This window comes from Squalius cephalus (assembly GCF_949319135.1).
Source record: "Squalius cephalus genome assembly, chromosome: 10".
Lineage (NCBI taxonomy): Eukaryota > Metazoa > Chordata > Actinopteri > Cypriniformes > Leuciscidae > Squalius > Squalius cephalus.
Genome location: NC_137131.1, coordinates 33,746,942 through 33,765,494, shown reverse-complemented (window position 1 = coordinate 33,765,494; position 18,553 = coordinate 33,746,942). Strand labels below are relative to the sequence as shown.

General features: G+C 37.7%; 1 protein-coding gene across 2 annotated transcripts in view; it reads right to left on the bottom strand.

Moving 5' to 3' along the window:
• agap1 (ArfGAP with GTPase domain, ankyrin repeat and PH domain 1) overlaps positions 1–18,553 on the bottom strand; it is a 204,366-nt gene that overhangs the window by 149,657 nt on the left and 36,156 nt on the right. The gene's annotated exons all lie outside the window — the stretch shown is intronic.

Genomic DNA, 18,553 nt, shown 5'->3' with positions numbered 1-18,553 from the left:
AAAAAAAAACAAAACAAAAAAAACACATCACTGCATGTGAAAGGAAGTGGGAACATTTTCATTTAAATAATTTATTTGGTTTACTTATACAATTATTAATATTTATTCAAACGGTTCACTGCACTTCCACATACTTAAAAATCCATATTCTCTCAATGCATATAGTATGATGTGACAGTATAAAACAGAGTAGTATATATCACAGGACTATAATAGGACTAATCAGTTTCATAAGCAGTCAGAGCACACTTGAGGTCGAGGAGCGCTTTCATCTGCCCTCGGGCCACCTCTCCATCACCCCCCTTGTCTCTCTCTGAGGAGGGAGGTGTGGATGTGGAAGATTACCCCTCTTATCTCGCCGCTCAAATCCCTGTGTCTTCCTTTCGCCTTCAATCCAGGCCTGACATTTGTGGAATCTTCACAGAGATTTAGGCGGATTAGAAGCAGCTCATTAGGATCCATTCTGTACAGCTTTTCTCACCATCACCTCTCCCCTGTCCTCCCCATAACTCAGCAATGGAGCCCCACCAGACTATGTGAAGCTTCCATCGACTCCAGCAGTCTTCATCTACTCCCCTGTCCAAAAATCGAATTTTGTTCATCTTAATAATACAAGATACAGAGATACATGTTGTGAAACCGGTTTTGTCAAAACCATAAAAGTTATTTCAGCTACAATGTGTAATTTTTTCGCGGTCAGAGGTCACATTTTCAAAACAACAACAAAGACTAAGCTTGATGAAGCAATGAAGGAGAGTGGAACTATGGGAGATGTCGTTTTCACCATCAAGAGATGAATAGAATTCACAAAGCATAAATTGTATACCAGCTAATAAATTAGTTTTTGTATTACCTGTACGTTTGATCACACTATGTTATGTCATCGTAATGAATTAGCTGCCAGGAACGTGAAATGTAATGCTATATTAGCCTGTTACTAATATGTGACTATTTGTCAAATTATTTGGTGGGTTAATGCTGTGGATAATAAGCGGAAACAGAGGATAACGCGGATATTACGTCATAGGCGACAACAACCAGGGACAAGCCATTATTAAAAACTGGAATTTCTCTGGATTTACAAATCTTTGGGAACTTTTGGGATAATGTAAGTACACAACTGCATGAAATATATCACACTGTGAAAGTGGATTTTGAATATTTTATTCAAAATCTTACATATTGTAACTTTAACATTAATCCAATGACTGGAATATTTTCAATTTCAAATTAATGCAAGTGTAGACATCTTAATCATTTGTATATATATATATATACATAATTATAAGCAGCTTTTGGGAGTCGACCACATGACACTTTACAACTGTGAACTTATCTTTTTTTTTACTTTTTGACTCTGATGCACATAAATCATAAGACTATGAAATTTCTTTTTTTCTGCATGTTGGTTTTACCAAAATTCTTGGTTGCACCATATGATTTTGATTTAGTGGACAAAAGGTTTTGAAATATGAATATAAGTTGACACACAAATATTAATATTTAAGTAGTGAAAGTCTTTAATAAATAATAGTAAAAGACGTGTCAAAATACTTTTCTTTTGTAGAACTTACTTGTAACGCAATGTTTTTCTTCATTAAGATATCAGGACAGTTGCAATCACACTGACCTTTTTTATGCCCCCCCAAAAATAAAATAATTTAAATTCAGAAATTAAAAACATGATCATCTTAGAAGAGGCTTATTCAAGTCAGTGCATATGAATAGCATTTCGAATATGTTTTTGAATAAATTAATCGACAGGACATGTCAGCTTCATCGACATAGACCCACACACCAAATGTGATCCAGTTCCTTCAATATTGCTCTGATCGTAGGACTTCAAAACTCTGCACTAGCGAGGCTATAGAAAATCAGTTTAGGCAAATTATACACTCTACAAGAAGTCCAACTTCAAACAAGCCTCGTCCTTTCATCACATCCACAGGACTGTCATAAAGAGACGCAAGCTTAAAAGCCTAGGTATGCACTTATACGCTCTTGATGCAACATCGCCCTTCACGTGTTCAATCGTCAATGTGACTGCATGACTTCATACCTTCTGAATACTTTAACACAGAGAATGGAATATAAAACAGGCACATATGAAATATATAACAGAGGTGAACATCAAGCATGTTTCTATCTTCACCATCATGTGCAGTTGAATAAAAATGACGATGGGGTACAGTTATTTGGAAAGGCATGTGGCACCGCTGGCGACCCAGGAGCTTGACTGATTGCAGAAAAATTCTCCAGTATAGGATTTCCCACTGTATGCCATGAAATAAAAGGGGCACTGCTTGCCTTACACTAGTTACAAACACTGACAATTTGCCTAACACGTCTTCAAAACATGCATAATTCAACTGCACCAAATCAATGATTTCAAAATCAGTTTCTTATCTGAATGCGCAAACTATAATATCCCAAAATAACACAATTAGAGATCATGCTTGCAAATGTAGAGCATTGGCAAAAAGAGTTGGATATCTACTTCAAAGCCAACATTGTCTAGAGTATTCTGGATCAGTTTTATTCCTCCTCATTCTTTTTTTTATTCATGGCCAAGAAAAACACAGGCTTCAGATAATTGCTGTGCAGACCATGAAAGCTGCTTTAATGAAATTATGTTTGGAGATCCCTGGTCTGAAGAGGATGTTCCGTGAAGAACCACACCTGTCTTCTCAGGAGGCCAAAAGAGCCAACACTGTTTTAGTGAGCTCTGCGAGTGCCTTGGGCTTCAAATGTACTACACAAGTAAATCTCCCACATTCACCATAAAACCGCAAACCAGAATGCTTTGTATAGCAAAAACCATAGAGAGTATTAAATGTGTGAAATTTCAATTAGGGACGCACAATGTAAAAATTTTGGCCATGGCAAATATGATAAATCAATAATTACTTTCATATTCTGACCAATACATTGTTAATATTACAATTTCACACCATTTTAATAAATACTAATAATAAAAACACAAACTCAAAAATCAAGCTTTAAAAGTCAAAACTAAAATAGATGTTGATGTTAAGTGAATTTAGGCATTGCAACTGTACAGACTGAAAAATTGAGTTATTATGATTATTTGCTAAAGAATACTTTGAAGGTGTTATAATAAATGGGTACTTCACTTGACTTTCAATAAAACTTGGCTGCCTATACAGTAAAAAGGCAGAAAATGGTGATAACTACTTGGAAAAAACAGAGAAAAAAGGCTGTTGTCTTATGTTTAGCTAAAAAGGCAGGAAAAATTCAACACCCATAATGCATAGGGCATGTTGCTGTCCGACCAGTCTGCTATGGATAGGCTTTATAACAGAGTCAAATACTGCTTTGCTTTAGTAGTAAAACACTTCTTTGCAAACTTTTAGTCATAATATTGTCGACTTGTATTGTTCCTGGGTGCAAGAATTAAAAGAGGAAACGTTTAGCGGGACTGAGTTACTTCCAGTGTGCTGTAGGCAGGCGCTAAAGGCTGCAAACAATCGGAAACATGGAGAAAACAGTGACGAAGATAATATTTCAAACTTGATGACCACAAACAGTGGCCAAATGGCGGGAAAAAAAAACTGAAAGAAACTGCCATTCTTACAGTTCCGCTCAACTCCCCGAAGCAAAATGGCGTCACATACAGGTAAGAAAGCTGTTGCAATATTATTACATTTTTTTCCATAATGTTGTTTAAAAAGTAGACAATGTACAATATATTTTGTTGTGTTAAACACTCTTACACTACTCTTACAATAACTGTTCTGTTAACAACCCTCTGTCAATCTGACTGTCTGCGGGCGGGAATACAAAAATGAGGATGTAAATCTGTAGTTTTCACAAAAGCATTTTTCTGACTTTGACAAATAAATGTGAATATCTCGGTCCAGATAACACGGAGAATGAGTAAACATTCTTCATTTACATATACCAACATTGTAACAATACAAAGCGGGTTGAAAATCAGGGAAGTTTAACTTTAAATGACTAGAGTTTTTAAAAGATTAACTTTAAGTGAGCTTTAGATGATGGCAAAGGTATTCAAAAGTTTAGGGTTGATTTGATCAAAAATCCAGTAAAATATTATTACAATTTAGAATAACTTTAAAATGCATTTTTTCCCTGTGATGGCAAAGTTGAATTTTCAGCAGCCAATACTCCAGTCTTCAGTGTTGGAAAAACATACCTGGTTCCATTTGTGCAAAAATGATATAAAGTTATGTCTTGCACGTTCTGCAACATTTTCAAAGCTAAAAGTGTTTTCAGTTTTATCTGAAACAGAGGAGCGTGGTACGTGAATCTGGCAGCGTTTTATTATGTTTGCTTTTCTATGTATCGTGGCAGTTCTGGAATTAAATGTCTGGTAAGAGGAGCTCATAGGCTAATGCTCTATAATGTTTGAAAATCGAGTACCACTCTGTTCCAAAGGGAAATCTGTCACTCGGGTTCTGTTCTTAACCAGTATTCACGTATGAAAGCAGATATAATCAGTGTTTAACTTGTGGACTGCACTTTACTTTCTATTAGTTGAAACAATGATGGTTGTTTCAACAAAGATCTCTTTCTCTCACTGTCATTCTCTAAGTGTTTCTTTCTTGATGGTAAAACAGTGATCAAGACATGGACCAGATCCTTGTTCTCTCGCTCATTCCCATTGAGAGCTGTGGATCTTTTCCTTTTAAGCTTTAGCTCAGGTGTTTTCAAAGTCTAAGGCCCCATCCACACTACTGCGTTTTCATTTAGAAACGGAGACCTTTTGCTACATTTGCACCTCCCGTCCAGACTAAAACGGCAAATACGAAGACCTAAAACAGAGAAGTTTAGAAACGCTGCCGACACCGTTTTGCGTTTTGAATCTCCGGAGGGCGTTTTAGTGAAGACGGGTCAAAACGGAGGACACAGGTAATATTCAGTACCAGTAAACTCCACCCGCTGGAACAGTTTCTTACACTAAGAAACTGCCGCGTCTAGGTGCGGTTCGCGCGGAAAACACGTGCATGCTAGAAATAGAACCGACGCCTATTTTTCATGCGACACGCAAGCGTGTTAGAAGCGTTTCCAGGCAAAATAGAATAGGAAAAGATGTTTATATGTCATTTTGACACAAATATTAATAAATGACATTGTGATGTTTGAAAGTCTCTATAGCCCCTTTCACACAGCGCGATGATCCCGGCAAATTGCCAGAACGCCTTCTGTGTGAACGCAAACACGACCCGGGATTGATGCCGGCATCGATGCCGGGTTGGGGACCTAGTAACATTGCCGTGTTCAGTCCCGGAACGCGCGCTGTGTGAACAAAAGCCGTAATAATGCCGTGTCGTAGTGATGACACTGACGCCGGGATCATTCGCCAGCTGTGAAACGGTACGTAATGCGCAAGTTTATGATCGAATCAGAGAAAAAAAAAATGCACAAGTGTGGTCGAGAGAGATATCGCAGCTCATAAGCAAACTTAAGACGCTGCTGAGACACTACAAGTCACGTCGATGTCACGTGTCTTTACGGGATTTTTACGGGTTGTGTGTGAACGCACTCTCTGATTCCGGAAAATCACTGGCAGTGTGAATGAACCAAAATCAAACTAACCCGGGTCAAATCCCGGGTCACTTTTATCCGTGTATTTTCCGGAATCTCTGTGTGAAAGGGGCTTAGGTTTACACCGGCACACGCATGCCCAGTGTTGGTGAATGGTCACGTGATCCGCGTTTTCAGTCGTTTTAATGTGGACGGAGATCAATTCTAAATTACGCAGCTAAAACGCTGGTGTGGACGCCGGAGATCGTATTCGTTTTAATTCTCCGTTTCTAAACTAAAACGCAGTAGTGTGGATGGGGCCTAAGACAGTGGGCCTCCCTTTTGACACAACTTAACCAATAGCAATGTTGGACTCTTAATTCCTCACTTTTATCATTGTTTGTTAACATGAAAAGCGCAGGCCTCGTTTACACTGTCAGTGAAATGTGACCCAATTCAGATTTTTTTCTCATACGTGACACAGATCGGATGTGTTCTATGAACATGTAAACAGAAAAAAAACGCAAGCATTCGGATATTTCGAGATCGGTTTCAGGCCTCGGAACGTTGTGTCGTCGTAGGAGAGGAATGTGGACAAACGTTGACAACATATCAAAGGTTGGCTTGCTCATCCTAAAATTTCAGACCCACTGCTCCTCCTTAAAGCCAATATTTAAACACAATATGCTCCCACAAGTCCTGAGATCTCTCTGCGCAGACCGATCGGCGGCTGACTTGAAGCAGTGCATGCCGGTTAGAAATTTTGTCCGACTTGATACAGCGCCGACGCCACGTGACTGTGACGTATGCCATCAAAGTACCGCGAGAGCGATTTGTGAGTAGCCGGAGAACTCAGCTAGCCTGGTTCTACCAGACTCTCGTACATTTCATTTGTACAGAGAGTCTGGCCTCTCTCCATTGACAAGCGTTAACTTCCTTGTAGGCGGGTACTCTGTTGAAGTTTAAAACTATTGGATCTGCCATAACCAATCGCTAACGTTTTGGTCGTGACGTAACCCTATACTCAAACTAGCGCACGACCTCAACGTCATCGTTCTCAGCCACTCCCTCTGTTCGCTGATTGGACCGGTAAAAAATTGATCGGAGAAAACCAAAGAATACACCACAATCCCAGACGTAGTACCAGAGAAAGTCTAATGAGGGGAGAAGTGCCACTCAATAAACTTCCGGTTGCAGTTCCACTCTTGTTCCATATGAGGGCGCTCACATGACGAGTGCAGAATGAATGGAGGTCTATGGAGCTATACAGCTCAAAATCCACTTTTCTTAGGATATAATTTTTTGTCTAGTAATTTGAATGTTATTTTCGAAAGGGGATGCAAAGAAATTACACATTGCTTGGTGTTAGATTTTTTAGTCACTTATTTGCTTTAAAAAGTCTTTCAAACTGTCAATGACGTCAGAATGCTGACGTCATTAGCAGAATGCTAGCGTGTTATGGGCAACAACAACTCAACCTGTAAGAAATCGAAAAGAAATAAGTACTCGTTCATTCAACTTTCGATCTATAACCCATGTTGAACTTGCAAAACCTACAATCAAATCTGAGATTTCTCAACGGCAATCGGGTGAGGGAGACAAATTTAGCCGTCTAGCCCCATTGACTCCCATTCATTTTGCACTCATGGCGAGCGCCCCCAGTGGAACTCTGATTGGAACTACAACCAATAGGACTTAATAGGGCGTTGGAGTGAACAGGCTTTCCGTAGACGGGCTTTGGTAGTACTGAAGGGAAATAAAATTGAGCGGAAGTACGCAGGAGGGCGGAGCCAGGCTAGAACTCCGCCAGCGCAGCTTCTCAAGAGCGGCTGCACTGGGCTGCAGACGACACAGCTTTTCCACGATTGGCCGGATTCACCGCATGACAATGATGTTTCGTGTTTATTCGAACACCTTTAGTTCCTCTAAAGCTCACAAATGAGTTTTTTATAACAGTAAACACTCTTTTCATGTTGTTGCGATGCTATATTATGTGATGTTTATCAAATTAAAACTGATTAAAAAAACGTAGACTCCACTTCATTGATAGTAGCTTATGTTGATTAACTTAAACAGTAGATTAACTTGAACAGATGCTGTATGAAGCAGTACATAAAGTATTGAATGAAAATGTCTCAGAAACATCTGTGTATTATTTGGCAAATATTGAATTTATTTCACTTCAGCTGTGGTAAAGTATACAAACACCACTTGAGCGGTCACTACGGGAACCAGAAAGTGTCCGAATTCACGTCTCCGTTTGCAGCTCCTCCCCGCCTGCACGCGGCTACTCTCGCCGATCGGTTACATCCAGCCGTAGCCGATGTCGAACACACCTAATAAGCATATGCGCAGGCTGCAATGATGGCACTTTTCGTCATACTCCGCCTCAAAATCATGGTGATGTTTGGTGAACTTTGCATTTATCGCAGAGCTAGCATCAAGCATATTTCGTGTTCGTCCATCTGTGCAAGAGAATTTAAGCATGCGCGATGGAGTATGGAAAGTGTAAACACATGAATCGTATATGGGTCACAGTTGAAAGAACGTGTAAACGGACGATAAAAAAAAAAAAAATCGGATAAAGGTAACAAATCAGAAATGGGCATCAAGACCTGCAGTGTAAACGAGGCCTTACAATTTAACTTTTTTAAATTTTTTAATTTAAACTAATTATTAGGCTATAATTTTTAGCACTCTCCACGCCTCCCCTGGCATGCTCTGGCGTCCCCCTGGGGAGGCGCGCCCCACACTCTGAAAACCCCTGCTTTAGCTAATAACATGGACCAGAGATTCTGTGCGGGCTGCACCTGTGAAGCTCTGTGGTCTGTATTCGGGATCTTACATGATGCAGGAGTGATGAAACTCGCCAATCATGGGGCCTGTCGACACCCTGCCACTGGAGCGCAGCAATAAACATGGCTCTTTTCCACCTGAGCCTTTTATCTCAGATGAAAGTCTCTCCCCTGTGAGTCTTGCCAACCCTTCCAAGTGCAGCAAATGGGCTAGAGAACACCTGCTAAAGTCAGCATGTTTTTTACATCCCTCACTGTTCCTTCCATCTCGATTTCTTTTTATTTTCTTTCTGTCTGTCCACCCAACTTACTCCTGTTTCCGGGATCCTGTTTTCTCTCAGGCCTGAGCCTTCATTGAGAATGTTAAGTTGGCACTGGGCATCTACGTCATAGGTCTGTCATAACACAAATAAGAATAGTACATTCTTTCCAGTTCTTCTGTTGTGGTTTGTTGGTTGTTTTATGGGCTCCTTGTGAAACTGCTTCTGCGGTGTCAAAATATGCAAAATGTTTAAATGCTATTTGCCTTTGTTTCTATACTATACATAACTCTGACATTTAAATTAGATGTTTTGTAGGGTTTGTAGATGATTTTAGATGTTTATTTTAATTCATTGATAATGGTTAATATTGTATATTTAAATATGTATGCTAATTTCACCTATTTTTACATTTCAAAAATACTACAAAAAAGATTTTTTGGAACAAATTTAATTCTTAAAAAATAGGGTGAAATATTTTTCCCCCAAAAAATAAAAATTCATGCCATAGAGTGTTAATGCATCCTTAAATTGATCAGTAATGACGGTAAAGACTACAACAAATTACAAAAGATTCAAATAAGTGCTGTTCTTTTGAATGCTGTTCTTTTCTTCAAAGAATCCTGAAGAAATGCTTATCTCACATTTGCTTTTGTAAACCTATCCGATTACACTATCGGATAGGTTTAGAGTTGGGTTTGGTGTGGGTTAAACCAGTGTGAACCTCAATTTGATTGTTTTTACATGATATGATTATGTCAGCTAGCAAATATGATATTACTAAATTATTTTAGTTATTAAAAATTGTTCACAAAAGTTTTCTAATAAACTGAAATTTTACCTCTGCAGTAAAGGTTTATGTTGTTTGTTTTTTTAAATAAGATTTATTAATATTTGTTAAAAGGAAACATGGAAACATACATACATACATACATACATGCATACGTACAGCATTATATTACATTATATATATTTTTTATGTATGTATCTCTCTGTGTGTGTGTGTGTGTGTGTGTGTGTTTCCTATTAACACATATTAATAAATAATAATTTAAAAATAACATATATTATAATTATACATAATATTACATTAATGATATATTAAAATATGATAAAATAAATAATAAAATAAACAAATACAAATATATTAAGTCCAATTATATTGTTTAAAAATTATTTTTAATTTGTTAATAAATAAAGTTAAAAGGTGTTACATGTGTCAATAGGAAACATAAATTAAAAAAATGTTAATAAAATGTAATATAATAAATACAATATTTAATATTAAATATAAATATAAAAAGTAAAATTATGTCAATTAAAATACCTGGTTACAGACTGTGAATGTTAATCCAAGAAAGAAAAAAATAATAATAATACCAACTATTTTATTTTATTTATTGCTAAGTCAGTTGTCAAGAGTAATCCTTGTAGGTGCACACCACCTGCTGGCTCAGTGAGGAAAGCCTTTGAGAAACCTCTTTTGTAATGTAATATGTGTCATGACCTGATTAACGCATAATCTACTGTTTACATTTTATAAAAAGGAGAATGAAACCACCCACAGTGTTCAGTGGCTGCGGATGAGAAACAGTGTTTATTTGCCATGGAAAAACAATCAAAACTTGACAGTGTATCTGTGTTTTTTGCAGAAAAAGCTAATAAAGAGCTAATTCCATAGAAAACAGAAGAAATCCACTGCCCCATGGTCTGCTTTCATGCTGTAGTTCTGAACTATAATAGGCTTGTCATGAACATGAAACCACTAGAAGCTGTTTATTACAATAAAATCAATAGTAGTTCCAGACTGAGTTCAGAAGACTTACAGCATACACAAGTCAATTGAAACCATGTCCACAGCAGCAACAAGAAAAAAAATAAGCAGCCTGAGGGCAGATTTTACTTTTAGGCCTTGACGCTACAGTTCAGGAACTGAAACAAAATGGTGGTGAGAGACTCGTTCTATGTTAGCATTTTTGCAGGTCACTGCTAAAATGGAGATCAGAAAACTAGCAAAGCCAAAAGGGAATTGACACTGCAGTGGAATATAAAAGACATTTAAAAAAAAAAAACCGCCAAAAAAAAAAGAAAGCGTACCCTCAGTTGCAGCTTCCCTCCTACGCATCGACACACACGCTCACACACTCTCCGCATTGCATTAAATATGAATCGCAGCCCTGCAACACAGCAGAAACGCTTGGCTTTTCAGTGTCAGCTCACGCAAACCCGTTAAAAAACTTTAAACGGAGGTTGTTTAGACATTAAAAGACAGTTATGAAGCCACCAACAGAGCTGTGCTGGAGCTGATGTGGGGATGCTGGGATGGAGGGGTTTGAACAGTGAATAAGGTGCGTTTGAGCAGCTCTCACTCTCTCTTTGATGCAGAGAGAGATTGAAAGAGCGAAGCACCGCGCTGCCTTTCATCCCCCCCATGAGGCTGTGGAAAATGGGTCAGTTAGCAGAGAGTACAGACCCCTGCTGGAATACACACACGCACGCACACATACACACACACACTGGCATATGGGCATGAATGTAGGTACACAATTCACACAAAAGCACAATTTTTTTTAAAAATACAAAAGGGATTAAGATTCGTGCAATGCCTCGCAAGCTATAAATAGTCAAAGAACAGATCAGAACATGATACTAAACTAAAGGAAATGCAGATAATACTATACATTACATATACTGTATGAACATCAGATAATGCTAAGAATTACAGATAATATTAAAAATAGGAAAATCAGATAACACTAACCATAAGAATAACAGGAATAACAGGAAGAGGCAGCATAATGCTAAACATATGAACATCAGATTATACTAGAAGAACAGCAGAAATTACTAACATTCCCACAACGTTACAGAAACTTAGTTTAGAGCCTCACAATGTGTCTCGCAAATGCGCAGATCTGATTTGTGTATCCTGTGGTGCTCTGAAAAATCTGAATTGGTTTTTAATGGCGTCACAATGACGTTGTGTTGGTATAGCCTACCTATGGCAAAAAACAACAGCAACAACATGGATGGTTTTACATGTTTTCTTACAACATGACAATGTTATTCCCTGGTGCTGGCTCTGCCGGTCTCAGAATTCAAAGAGCTGTGTTGACCAGGCCGACTAGTAGTATTTTTGCTCGACCTGCACTTTTTTACACACAACACCACAACCTTGTTTCTGCATTTATTTTCCTACAACATTGTCTGACATGTTTGGGCCGTGACACACCAAGCCGGCGGTGAGCCTCTGTCGTGCTAGTTTCTGCGGTGTGTTCCACGCGTCGGCGGCGGGTTCACCCAATAAAGCCAATGTTGAATCAGCGTCGGGGCCGTCAGTGAGAGAGAGATCACTTTTGATTGGCTGTTCAGTTTAGCGAACGAGTCAGTTCATGAGAATAAAAGTGACGAAATTGAGCAAAGTCAAGACGGCACAGACAGAAGGCTGTTCTAATTTTACGTCATCTTACTTTAGCATTCTAATACGCTAATATTGTCATAACAACATGAGCCACATGGAACGAAGAAAGTGATGAACATGAGTTATAGTGAAAATGGTAAGCAAGCGCTGATTTGTTTATGGTTTGTATATCTGCACTATTTTCAGTTTGCTTTTTGAAAGATAAATTTAGACTATTGATATCTGCTGATATAAACAGTCATTTACTTACATGCAGGCATAGAACACAGATGCTAGTTGGCAGTCTGCTGTAGTCTTTGCGGTGTGTTCAAGCGCAGCTTTTTGGCCCAGACGCAGCTGACGTGAGGCGACAACAGTCTGCTGTGTTACAGCTTTTTATGTTGTATGCATCTTAAAAAAAAGTGACTTAGAAAGAAAAGCTACACGAATTCAAAGCAGAGCTGATCAGACTGAAACGGATTTCCAGAAATGTGATTTTAATAGGACACACAACAAATGAGAAAATAATAATAATAACTTTATAAACTTTAAATCACTAGCTTCCGGTAATGTCCGTCCGTCTGAGAGAGTTGAGTTCTGGCGTATGACGTAGGCATAGCGTAAGCTTAGGTGAGAGCTGACGCCTCTTGCGGTTCAAACAAAAAGGGTTGGGCAACAAACTTAAGCTTCTCCGACATTTCTCTTTAAAAATTCTCATTTTAGACTTCTTATTCGTGACTGGTGTTTTATTTTGCTCCATCCTCTGTGCATCTGCATTCGTCAATACGTCCTGTGTCGGGTCTGAGGTCACTCTTCCGCCGGAACTAGACTCGTGTAGGGAAGCCAGTGATTCTAGTTAATAAAGTTGTAAACATGGAAATTTTTCAAACAAAAACGCATCGCTTCGCTTCAGAAGGCTTTTATTAACCTCCTGGAGCCGAATGGATTACTTTAATGATGGATGGATGCACTTTTTTTGGGCTTCAGAATCTCAGTTACTATTCACTCCTATAAAGCTTGGAAGAGCCAAGATAGCCTATTATTTAGTATAACTCCGATTGTGTTCAGCTGAAAGAAAAAAACTCATATACATCTAGGATGGATTGATGGCAAGTAAATTATGGAATAATTTTCATTTTTGGGTGAACTAATTAACCCTTTAAGGTCACCCTGCAGCCTCCCTGGAAGTTTTCTGGGGCTCTTTCTGAGAATCATAGCTCAAAAAGAGAATATATTTGATTGATTTACATAAATAAAACATCTCTTACCTGTGAGGATCACGACAAGGAAGCCAAGATTACATAAAAGAGAAAGAAAAACATTCATTAGTGTACGATATTTATACTGTACACAAAACATTTATAAAACAACTTTTAAGACACAATTTTCTTGCTAGGCAAGGCTATAAGTAAAACTAGGTCTTAATAGTATTAGTGATCAAAAGTAGCTATGTTTCCATCACCTATTTTTATGCACATTTTAGGATATTGCATAAAAAACACTGGATGGAAACACCAAGATACACAAATTCTAAAAATGTATGTGCTCAACTGAGTTTAACTAAGAAAACATGCACATAAACTACGATGGAAACACGTTTAACGAATACATTCCTCGATGCGGATCAAAAAAAGACATGTGACGGCATAACAGGACCAACCAGAGGACCGATCTCGTCCGTGTTGGTCATTCTGAAATGCCTAAAACAAAGTCAAAGTTTGGTATAATTCCTTCCCAGAACTGTCTTACACGACTGCGTTGCATCCGCCTCAGAAAGCAAGTTAACTTTGCAAGTTTATTGCACTTATAATAATATATAACATTATTATATAGTGGCTTCTCCAACTGCATCAATTTCCATTTTTCTTAGTTTATCAGCAAGTAACGATTTTGTTTTGAGGTCAGCTCAAGGGCTTCAGACTAGCATTTGAATCATGTTGTTACATTGATGGATTAATTATTCATGAGCCATGTAGTTTCAATGTGGCATTTAGCACACACATTACATATTCATGAGCAGGTGGAGGAAGGGCTTGAGTACAGAGGCCAAGTTCACAAACACACTTCTGCCCGTGAGTAAAAGAGCATATCACAGTGCATGATCTGATCCTGCTCTGCTTATCCAACAAAGTTGAATCAGACTGTAAATGTGTGCGTTTCTCGCTCTAATATTGGTAATCTTATCAGAACTGCACAGCCGCAATGCCAACCAAAAAGTGGGGCAGGAACAGAATGCCATTTCCTGTCAGAGTGGCAGTACAGGCAGCAGCTGAGCAAAGACCCCCCTGGGCATCCCTGCAGTGCTCCTGCCTTCATCCAGCCTTAATCACCCTTCACAGATCACACCATATGCTCATTCTGCCTTTCAAAGCCACCTTCCAAGAACAACCTGCCTAAAAAAACATCCTGAACTCACTCATGGTTCACGTTCAACCTCAGCTGTACACTGCCAAAATACTGACTCAGCTCTCACACTCTAGAAATGTAATCTTGTGCAAGTTTACACATAAGAAGATATGGTATAAGGAATGTAATCGGCCTAACAATTAAAGGGCTGCACAATTAATCAAAATATAATCGAAATTGCTGTATGACCTTGTGCAATTATTAAGTCCAGTTGACACCAAGACAAATATTTTGTGCAAAAAAAATGTGTTTTTTTATTTGCCATTAATGTGTCAATTTAGGCGGACAAAGTCACGCTTTTGGTCACATGCTCAGAGCAGCTGCTGCTATATAAAACAACGACTTTTTGGCATTCACGAACAGTAGTGTTGTAGTCAAGACCCACAAATTTTGACAATTCCCCTTTTAATTTCTGACCCGGCACAAAAGAAACCAAATTAGAAATAAGTTATTGTATTAGAAGCAGGAAGCTTTATATCCAATCATTGGTAATGATGTTAACAAATAAATCAGACAATGCACCAGCAATTTAGTGATATCCCCGCAGTTGTGGTCTTGAAATAAAATCCCAAAATCCTGAGTCCTCTTAGGGGCCATTTAACATTTTCAACTAAAAACAGGAAAAAAAAATATGTTTTGGCCATTCATTTACATGACAACAGCGTTTTGGGGTCCTGAAAACAGGTTTCAAAGTGCACGTTTTTTTAAAACGATACCATTATCCCCGCAGTTGTGGTCTTGAAATAAAATCCCAAAATCCTGAGTCCTCTTAGGGGCCATTTAACATTTTCAACTAAAAAAAAAAAAAAAAATGATGTTTTGGCCATTCATTTACATGACAACAGCGTTTTGGGGTCCTGAAAACAGGTTTCAAAGTGCAAGTTTTTTTAAAATGATACCATTATCGTCTCGCTTATAACCTTATACAGTGACGTCATGTCATGCACATGCGTATGCGTATTAAGTGTTTAGTCTATAGGTGCGTAGTGTTTCTTTACAAAGTGACATCGCCAACTACTGGCCTGGCAGCATAATACAACGTTTTTAGTCATTTTCGCAGTACATCATAGTCATGTTATGTACCCTTAGTCTGTGACCAAGACCTTCGAAAAAAGACCAGTCTCGAGTACAACACCACAAACAAACAGACTATTTTGCTAAGCGAGAAAGAAAACGAAACTGGCTCTAGTCTCTGTAATCTTGCATTTGATAAACACCACAGATATAAAAATTCGTAACGACTGTTTGAAAACATTTAAATACTGTTTGACTTCCTTTTTTCTCCATGACAAGCTGGTGTCAGAAAAAAAAAAAGTTACATAGTGCCTTGTCTCCAGGAGTAACCAGGATATTTCTGCTTTTCTAAAACCAATGTGCTTTTAGAAAAGCAGAAATACTCGGTTCCTCCAGGAGACAAAGCAATATAACTTTTTCGTTTGTCAGAAATTGAATTTGCATGTTCATTTAGCCCACCTGACTTACGCATTGCACATTTACGCATTGGTCTGAATAGACAAATCACATGCAAAAATCAGACAAAATTTTCATGTCAAACATTCGTGTCCGTGTGAACTGGCCTTTAAACTCAAGAGGTTGATATCTGAATAAATATATAGTCCTTACAGAATTACTATTCCATGTATTGTGATGCTTATAATATCCTGTTTGTTGTTTTTTAACACGTCTTAGAGCAATGTGCCACAGTGTCACAAATGGTATAACATTGTAAATGGAAAGCTATCAGGTACACTTAATTTTACAATTTGCATAATTACTAAAACATTTAATATACAAAAGAAAAAATGTAAAAAAAGAAAAATGTAAAAAAACTTATTGATAGTTATTGATTTGAGACAGAAAAGGATATAACAGCGTGTAGCCAGATTTGGAATAATGGTTATAATGATTTACAAACATGTCACACACTGAAATTAAATGCCTTTCAATGATTTTGTCAAAAAAGCCTAGAGGTTTTTAGAATGACACCTTAAAAAACTTTCAATGTACTTAAGTGTACTTACCCACAAAAGTAGTGCAAGTACATGGGTTAAGTTAAGGTTTAGCGGCAGGTTCAGGGTTAGTACCTAGTTATTATCCAGTTAGTGTCATTACCACAATAAGTACTTAGAATGTTAATGCGAAACATAAAATGTATTGTTTAAAATAACATTGTAAAATAAAGTGCAACCGTTATTATTATTGTTGTTGTTATTATCATTGTATGAGAAAATTAGCAAATGTAAAAGCAAAACAACTTTTCGGAGTCAAAAAGCATCCATGGCAAGTTTGTAGTTTTGAATCTTTCAACATAGATTCAACATAGCTGATGTCTGCGTAGTAGCAATATAAGATTTAAAAAAAAACATGCTTATCCTATTGCAGTTCAAATTCCATATTTGTTGAAATTAAAAGTTTTTGGTTTTTGAGTTTTTTGCCAAATGATGCATAATATAAATCTGCTTGTTTGCCATAAACAACAATGTTAAAATGGCTTGTTATACCAGATTCTAGTCTAATTCAAATGGTTTTGCTTGAAAAAAAAAAAGCTTGAAAAACACTCTAACAGTGGGTAAAGTGCTACAGATGCCACCCTGGCTTGGCGACGGAGAGGACGCGGGGCCGATGAGGTGATGCAGGAAGTAGGATTAAGCCTCTTGACGTGATCACAATTTAAAGAGGATTTGGCCAGCTGTACAGCGGCACAGCTGATCTGACATTGAGCATTAGATTTAGACCAGATAACCTAAGCTACAGCCCAAATCCCAGACAAGAAACCTTCATCAGGATCTGAAGTGGAAGTGCTTCCTTCTAGGAATGGAACTGAGAAGTAATATGCATTTAGCAGACATTTCTAAATTGAAATCACTTCAATTATATTGAACAATAGTAGGCTAAATATGAATTGAATTAGAACATCCATGTCAGTAATAGCAGGGTGAATCTGTGAAACCGGCCACTCTGAACAAACAAAGCCCCACAGTCCAGCCTGCTGCAGGTCACTCAATATGCTGATGCCATCTAGCTGTCGCTACACAACACAGCTCCGTCACAGATGTTAGGGACAAAAGCCAAGCTTCAATTCATCTCCTTTAAATCCATCTGCACACCAGTTGCCAGACTTCCTTCTGTCAACAGATAGATGGCAAGCATTACCAATCTAACAATAATGTTTCAAATTCAGGATTGCATATAAACATGGGGGGGGGGGGGCTGTCTGAGTGAGTTTGGAGCCTATAATTACACTGCGTCCTGCGGCATTGCTGCTTACTCCATCTAAAAACACCAACGTTACTGAGAAAACAACTTGCTCCATTCCATTTTTTGAAGACAAAACAGTTTTGACTAAATCTCTTTGATATTTGTTGCTAAATCAAAAAAGCTTTACAGAACATCGCATATCAATTGACAGTAGATTTTGATAGCATGATTTTCAGTAAACGCTGTTCATAAAGTGGTCAAATTAATTGGACTGGAATGAAGTGACATTGCAAAATGGGAAATGCAGGATTAAATAAAGGGATTAAAAACTGTAAATAGTAATAAATTGTTCTTACATATTAAATGTACACATCTTACTCATTTTTTAAATATCTGAAATTTGAAACATTTGAAATATCTGTAAAAATGAAGTTAAAAAGTGTTATAATTCATAAATATAACATTTTTGGGAGGTTGCACCTAATGACATCTGATATTTTAAAATGAGCGCCACATAACTGACCCACTATCTAGACTATCTACTCACTAATACTAGAATGATTTGTATCAATACAAAATTGTACCATTAATTTATCTTGTTGCAAAGTAGCCATTTTTACCGATAGATGTTTATTTGGGATTGTTTTTATGTTTTTATTTGGGATACTTTAATCCGTAATAATTATTTAAAGAGTTGGAAGAACAAAATATTGCTTATATCCTCTCTGTGTACCTTGTGTCAGTATTAGCCATTAGCCATTGATGAACATTTGAAAAAGAATGTCTGAGAAAATGGTGGGACCGCGTTGCTAAGGTAAGGACTGGTGAGTAACGTTTTAAATGCAGGGTTTAGCGAAGGGTCAGTTGGCTAATGGTTTGAATCAGGTGTATTAAATTACAGAGACATCGAAAATTTGGTAAACACTGGTCTAAATTATTTACGCAGGGAGTAGAAAATCCAATTCTTTTTGTACAAAAGTCAACAG